The sequence below is a fragment of the Neopelma chrysocephalum genome, unplaced genomic scaffold (assembly GCF_003984885.1).
Source record: "Neopelma chrysocephalum unplaced genomic scaffold, ASM398488v2 Primary Assembly neopelma1_22b, whole genome shotgun sequence".
NCBI lineage: Eukaryota > Metazoa > Chordata > Aves > Passeriformes > Pipridae > Neopelma > Neopelma chrysocephalum.
In genome coordinates, this window is record NW_020897690.1 from 28,494,749 (window position 1) to 28,501,799 (window position 7,051).

The following is a 7,051-nucleotide window of genomic DNA, read 5'->3' on the forward strand; positions in this document are numbered from 1 at the left end:
GTATAGAGCTATTTGCCTCCAGACAAGAGAATTTTTACAGCTTCATAACCTTCCTATTGTGTTCCTGAGATATAACATGTATCAGTATGAACTTACAGAAAAGGTGTTTCCAAGCTCAGAATAAGAAAGTTACTCTTCTTCTAAGCAGTTGTGCTAAACATAATGAGTTGTTTGGCATTATTTGTTTCCCTTTTTGCATGGATTATTCTTGGAGCAGTCGAAGGGAGACAACCTGTCTGGTAAGGTAATTTCTTTTTGAAGCTCCTCAACCAAATATTCTTAAAATCATAGGTATCACAGATGAAAGAAGTAGAAAAAAATTAGTTACAAAGCAATCAAGTGACTTTTTAATGGTAACATAAACAGAGCCCTAGCCTGCACATGACCTATTCCAACCTCTGAGCAGTTTTTTGGTTTAGAAAATTCTTGTTTACTTTCTTCTTGGAGACACATTCTCAAAAAGAAGAGTCACTAGTTGAGGTACGTACTTTCAATAGCCTCAATCTTGTGCCTACTGACCGTGATCTTGCATGTAAGACGTACACTAGAGGGAAGGAAAAATATGCATATTCTGCCTGTAGACTGTGCTCTTGTCCTGAGATTACAAAGAGTTTTGCAAATTCTGCAAAGACTATGACTACAGAATAGGCATAAGGCTTTTTACAAATAAATAGAAGCACAAAGAAGTTTTAAAAATTACAAAGATTTCAAAAGAAATCACTGTAGAAATGGTAACCTGTCCCAGCAGTATATTGATCTAAGCAGATTTCCTCTTGCAACTTCGTAAATTATGCCTATGGCATACGTGGCAGGTGGGCAATAGAATTTTGAGCTATAGCTGAGGTGCAAAACTATTTTTTACTGATAATATAAACACATCTATAGATTAAATCAGAAATACAATCCCACAACATAAAATTATCTCTGCTACTAATCCAAGAAAGTTTCATTTCATGATTTCCATATATTCAAAACTCTTATTTACTTTTCAGCCAGATGTCCAACCACTAAAGAAACCAAAAGTCAATGTGGCATTTACAACTCAAAACAGGTGAGTAGGATAAAAATTTCTGAAAGCCTGAAAGCTCTTATTAAATCTTATCATCCAGAGTTAATTGTAAAGTGTTTTCCTACTGTTAGAGAAGTGAACAACCACAACACAAATTATGTGTAATTTTGAGTAATTACAGATGATGTTAGCATTTTAAAAACATCACTCACAGTGAGAGCTCCAAACTGATCGATTTATAAGATACTGTGCCTCCTTCATCTTCCCTAAAAAATTTCAGCCACCTCATGGTTCTGTTTGATAAATTAACAGTGAAGAGGCGGTAAACTGCTTTGAACAAGACCAAATAAAACAAGCATTTTCTGTCAGCATTTTCTGATGTGGTCTAGTCTCAGCATATTGTCAGCCCTGATTTCATTTCCAGGTTTGTGCAAGAGAATCTAATGTCAGTAAAGAAAACAGCTCCATCCCCTGCAGCAGCCACCCCAATAAAATATCTGGTGAAGGAGATAGGAAGACTGAAAACCTTCCCAATGATCATACTATTGTGTTTTCGCATCTGGGCTCACAGAAAACACCAACATTTAGGTGAACAGTCATAACCCTGTATAAGCCACATATGGCCAAATGTGCCTTCCCAGGTCGCCGCTAACAAGCAACATCAAGAGACTAAGAGCCTTGGGGCCTGGTTTTGACTCTGATGCTGATGCTGCACGCAAGTCAGACAAATTTTAGTGGTCTTTCTGTGCTGTAGCTTTCCACCCAGTATACCCACTCTAAATAACATAACAATGTGAAGAACTTTAGTATTTATTTAAGCAGACTGCTAAGCATTTTAGAGCCCCAAGCACATGCTAGATAGAATATAAACCTGCATATTCCTTTTCAAAAAGTACATACCCTTCTAGCTCTGGGAAAAGAGGAAAAGGATGACTCACAAGTAGCAGATGTTGGTAACATCTCTTAACGCCCTACTGAAAGGCATTCAGAGGTTGTAGTGATGCAGGCTCCCTTAAAGCCTACCTAGAATAGATCTGAGCAAAAAGCTGTAGCAAGCCAGATCCTAATCCATTCCTTTGTCTCACTTTATCAGCTATAGTCACAATATTTTGTTTCTTTGTCAGACCTTCTCTCCAGAAACATCAAAGCACACAATAAATATGAATTACTGAAGCAGCACAGGATTCCTGATATGTACTGTGGCTCTGTTATCAGTAGCCCTTGGAGAGTACTACATTGTAATACTATTGCTAAAGAAAATCAGCTATCTTGGTGCACCCCAGCAGGATTTGAGACCAATAATACAGCAGGTCCCATTTTTTCAGAAAAAAGTGTAGACCAGATGTAAAAATTAAATGTTTAAGCTCTTTTTATAGACAATAGAGAGAGCAGATGATTCTTCAGAAAAAAAAAAAAAAAGAAAAAAGAAAGACAGCACATTAAAAGCACATTAACTTAGACATCCTTCTCAGGAGAGTAAGATTTCACCCCTAGAGGAGTGTTTCTCTCTCCGCAGGCCATCATCTGCCAGCCACAAAGGAGGGATCCACATGGACCAGAGGTGCCTAAGGGACTGCTGAGGCTTCAAACTGAAAAAGAGTAAGTTTAGATTTGACATTCAGAAGAAATTCTTTACTGTGAGGGTGCTGAGGCACTAAAACAGGTTGCCCAGAGAAGTTATGGATGTCCCATTGCCGGAAGTGTTCAAGGCCTGGTATAGGTCTTTGGGCATCCTGGTCTAGTGGAAGGCGTCCCTGCCCACGCCAAGGCAGTGGGAACTAGATGATCTTTAAAGTCCCTTCCAATCCAAGCCATTCTATGATGTTATGATCCTGACTCTGTCTGCACAACTCCAACATGGATGAAGAGAAGTTTCGCTGGGACATCAGTGAAAGAGACACTAGTGAGGAGTAAAACCTCAGAGGAACACAATTTGCTGGGTTGGGTACCCATAGCGCTGCCCACACTGCTTCACAAGGGTGTACAGTCCAGAAAGGATGTGAGTGAGACACACCAGTGCTGGTGGATATACATGCTGTCAGCAGCAATTACTGCACCCCACCCCACTGCCTAATCTGATGTGGCAAAAACTAGTTGGCCAACCTCTCTTTTAATTGAAAGATGTTCATATTGAAGACCAGATGCAAGAACATGGCACTGGTTTCGTACACAGTGTGATAAAGACTTTCTTTACACCTGTAGCAAATAATTTATTCTATTTGTATCAGATCCCCGTCAACAACACAGAGATAATGGTCTCCTCTCTACATTAGCTGCTCCGCCTTTAAGGCCAGGAAAGCACCTCTCATTGTGTGTGTATAATGGGTACTGCAATGTATCAGAATTATAACAAGAAAAATTACACAATTTGGCTACTTTTGCTGTCGCATCCACCCCGCCTGCAACTCGTTGTCCTGTCTCTTCAAGTAAATACTGCGATAGAGTCTAAAAACAAAACACAGCTGTAGTGAAACATCCGATCAGCTTGCAGCCATTAAATAAACAGAATGCTGGCTCTTTCCTCTTGTTTAAAATATCATTACTGGGAACAAGTCATCTCTATCGCTGCCTTTGCGCTTCAGTGCACATGTTAGGCTTTTAAACCTGACCTAGTTTTGACTGAAAAGTTTTGCAGAGAGAGCCTACAGACAGCATCACGACACATGCTATTTTTTTCCTGCTAATCAATACATTATAAAAGCTGGAGCATCTCCCTTCGCTAAAAATGTAGTAAGGGATGAGGAGCCACACTATAGTCAGGCTCTAATGCAACTTGTTGCAAGCCAACTGCACCATTGTACATGGCAGCATTGTGCCTTCTTTCAGCTCTTTTGATTTCCCTGATGTTCCATGTAGCTGATGAAGTCTGCTCCAACCCTAAAACACCTCCAACAACACCACTATGAAAACAGAAAAAGCTTTGCTTTCCCTGCAACAAGCCATCAGGGTTGACACACTGCAGCAGTGTTTGTAGAGCTTGGTAACATTTTTATGGTGTTTAGATGAGCTGAGTTTATGACTGAAGTCTTTTGTGGAAGGTCCTGCATTCAGGGCCCATTTGTTTGTTTTAACTGTGCTCAGATGTCCCTCTGCTAAACTGCTTTGAGGATGACTGACAAAGGGATCTGCTGTGCAGGGGTTGGCCAAGACAGACTTCCCATTAAATAATAACTTCTTTGCATTCATAATAGCCCTGGAAAAGGGTAATTGATTTCTGAGGCTTGCTCTGGAATGCGTAGGTTCAATCTAGAAACACCAGCATCAGAGAGGGTCAAGATGCATCTGATCACAGGTTGAGACCCCATGTAAGCTGCACATATCCCAAACTGTCATCATGTGCACTCAGCCTCTTCCTGGTGCTTCTTGCAGGCCCGTGGGATCCACACAATGGGTCAGCCAAGCACAAGGGAGCATGACTGAAATGTGCAAGTGGACACATATTTAGGGGCAGGACAGCTCACATGAGAAGGCAGGATGTAGCATCCCAGCTCTGAGGAGTGTGCAGATCCAAGAGCATCAGGAAACAGGAGGGAACCTGCTGTGTGATCATGAGATTTGAGGTACATTGGACAGCAAGTACTATTTAAAAGGGCTGTGAATCAGACAACAGGGAGAATATGGAGGTATTTGGCTATGAGGATGTTCATGGCTATGAGGATGTCTAGTTTATCCCTGCAAAGAGAACATTCAGAACACGAGGACAAGACAACAATAACGGGAAAATACTGACCCTACTTCTGGCTGAAGAGGAAAAGTAGCAAACAGTGAAGGACTATGTTAGAAATAATCTTTGCCTGAGCAAAGATCTGAGAATGAACAGAAAACAATGGCTGCAGCAGCTACTTTATGCTGAAATTTCTGATGCAGCTGAGGAGGTTACACAGTCATGCAAAGCCATAGGTTGAGAGAAAAAGGGCCTCCTACCCTTATACCTGCGCTTGCTTATTTGAACATTTCCAGTAGCCCTTCTCTGATAAGTCTTCAATAACAAAGCTAAAAATTGATTTTTTATGACTTTAACTCCAAGTATCAAGATGAAGTATAAATCATACTGCAATTAGAAGGAAACATGGAGAACAGCTAATCCTGCCACAGTGGCCCTGTGGCTTCTTTTGCAGGGGACAACAGTTTTATCACTTACAATCATTCAAAAAAACACAAGTCAGCTATCTCCAAATAATTCAACTTTCTTTGCTTCATCACAAGAAATTTTTCTTTTAAGAAATAATTGCATTTTATTTTTAACAATTTGCCAATAACACTGGCAACTTTGGAGCTCATGTCCCAGGGCTTCCAGTAATGAAAATCTCACTTCTCTAAATAATTGAAAAGCTGGGCTGCTTTTTTAGGAGGCTGGTTTTTTAATGAAAACACACAAATTGCTTGAATTTTGTGATGGGATTCCCAAAGCCAGCAGCACTGACCAGGACTCCTGAAGTCAGGTTATTATCATAAAAGAAGGGACTGATTTTCTTGTTCTTTCATACACAAAGTTAATCCCTTGACAGGAGGGAAGAGCACATGGAAAGAGAAATAAGACAGGCACAGGTTCATTCCCCACTTCGTGGTGCTGATGCATTCTGTGAGGAGATGGATTTCAGGGACATAGTGCCAGGGAGCCCAGGCTGAGTCAGCGTTACCTCCAGACGACAGTATGACATCACACCCCACTGCACTAACAGGACACAGAGAGAAATTGGCATTGTTTGTTGGACCAATGTTCCAGTGTCCAGCCTTCATGCCAACATGTCCTGAGGAGCAATATAGTATGTACCATAATGAGATACATTTCATTTTGGACTCTTAATTGTTCTGCAATTGAGCGAGGACTCCACAACATAGGACAGATCTATATCAATAATCTCCTGAATTATGTATCATACATGAGGCACTCCAGCAACTATAAACATCTTCATCACACAGCACAGAGACTTGCATAGAATTGCACGGGGTCTACAGAAATTCATTGTCTGGCACCAGATGCTTATTGGCAACCCACATCTGTGCTAGAGCAGCACGGAGGTATTTATGGTATGAAGTCCGCTCTAATATTACCTATTGTGTCCCTGCTTTTCTGCCTGAAAATCTGAAGTCTGCAGAAGCTTTCTGCAAAATGTATTAACATCCTCCCCATCTCAATGTGCTACTGTTTGTTTCTTTGCTTGTTTCATTTCACAGACTTACAGGCTGCCTTCAAAAATCAGCAACCCAGCACTCAAGCAGTATAATGGAGAACAGGAAAAAAAAAAGCAGAGAAAGAAAACCCGAGAGAGGAAACAGATTTCAATTTCTGATTTCCAAAAGGCTAATATAGAAAGTAAAGGAGTGGGAGGGAAGCATTTGAAAATTTCATTTAAAAAAATGCCCTGACAATCTCTTCCCAGCAACAGCAGTAGGGCTAGATGATATATTTTTGTGGGTGAATCAGAGGAACAAAAAAAAAGAAAACTCTAGCCACACAAATAGCGAGACTACACCACAAATTCAGCCACACAGCTCTCAGGTGAGGCAAAAGGGTCGACAAGTACTCCACAGGGTCTCTCCGAAAGCAGGGAAATAATGGGATGAACCAAACCAGGTACAGGCCTTGCTTTTCAGACAGAGAGGGTTTTACTGGGAATAAGAGGGTCTGGGGACATGAGTCAGTCCCAGATTTCCACAGTCCCTGGAATCATTCCTCAGCACCACAAATAGGCATAAGTGAGCACAACCCCAGAAATGCCCTCAGATACTAACAGTTTAGACCAGGCTGTGCACGACTTGATCAAACAAAAACAGTGTTGGCCAAGAACTTACATTATTCTTTGTAAGCCACTGAGAACCCCACCAGATTCCACTGGAAAGGACCACCTGGCATTTGGCTTTGGTTTTCACGGTAGTGTAACAGCCTAAAATGTGGTACTTCCCACTGACTGAGCAAATGGTTGTATTCCTACTGGCTCAACAGCCATACAGGGTTTTGCAACAGACCTTGTAGAGAATCTTTAAAGACAATGTGTTAACTTTCACAAAGACAAGGACAAAAATTTGGAGAGGAAAACA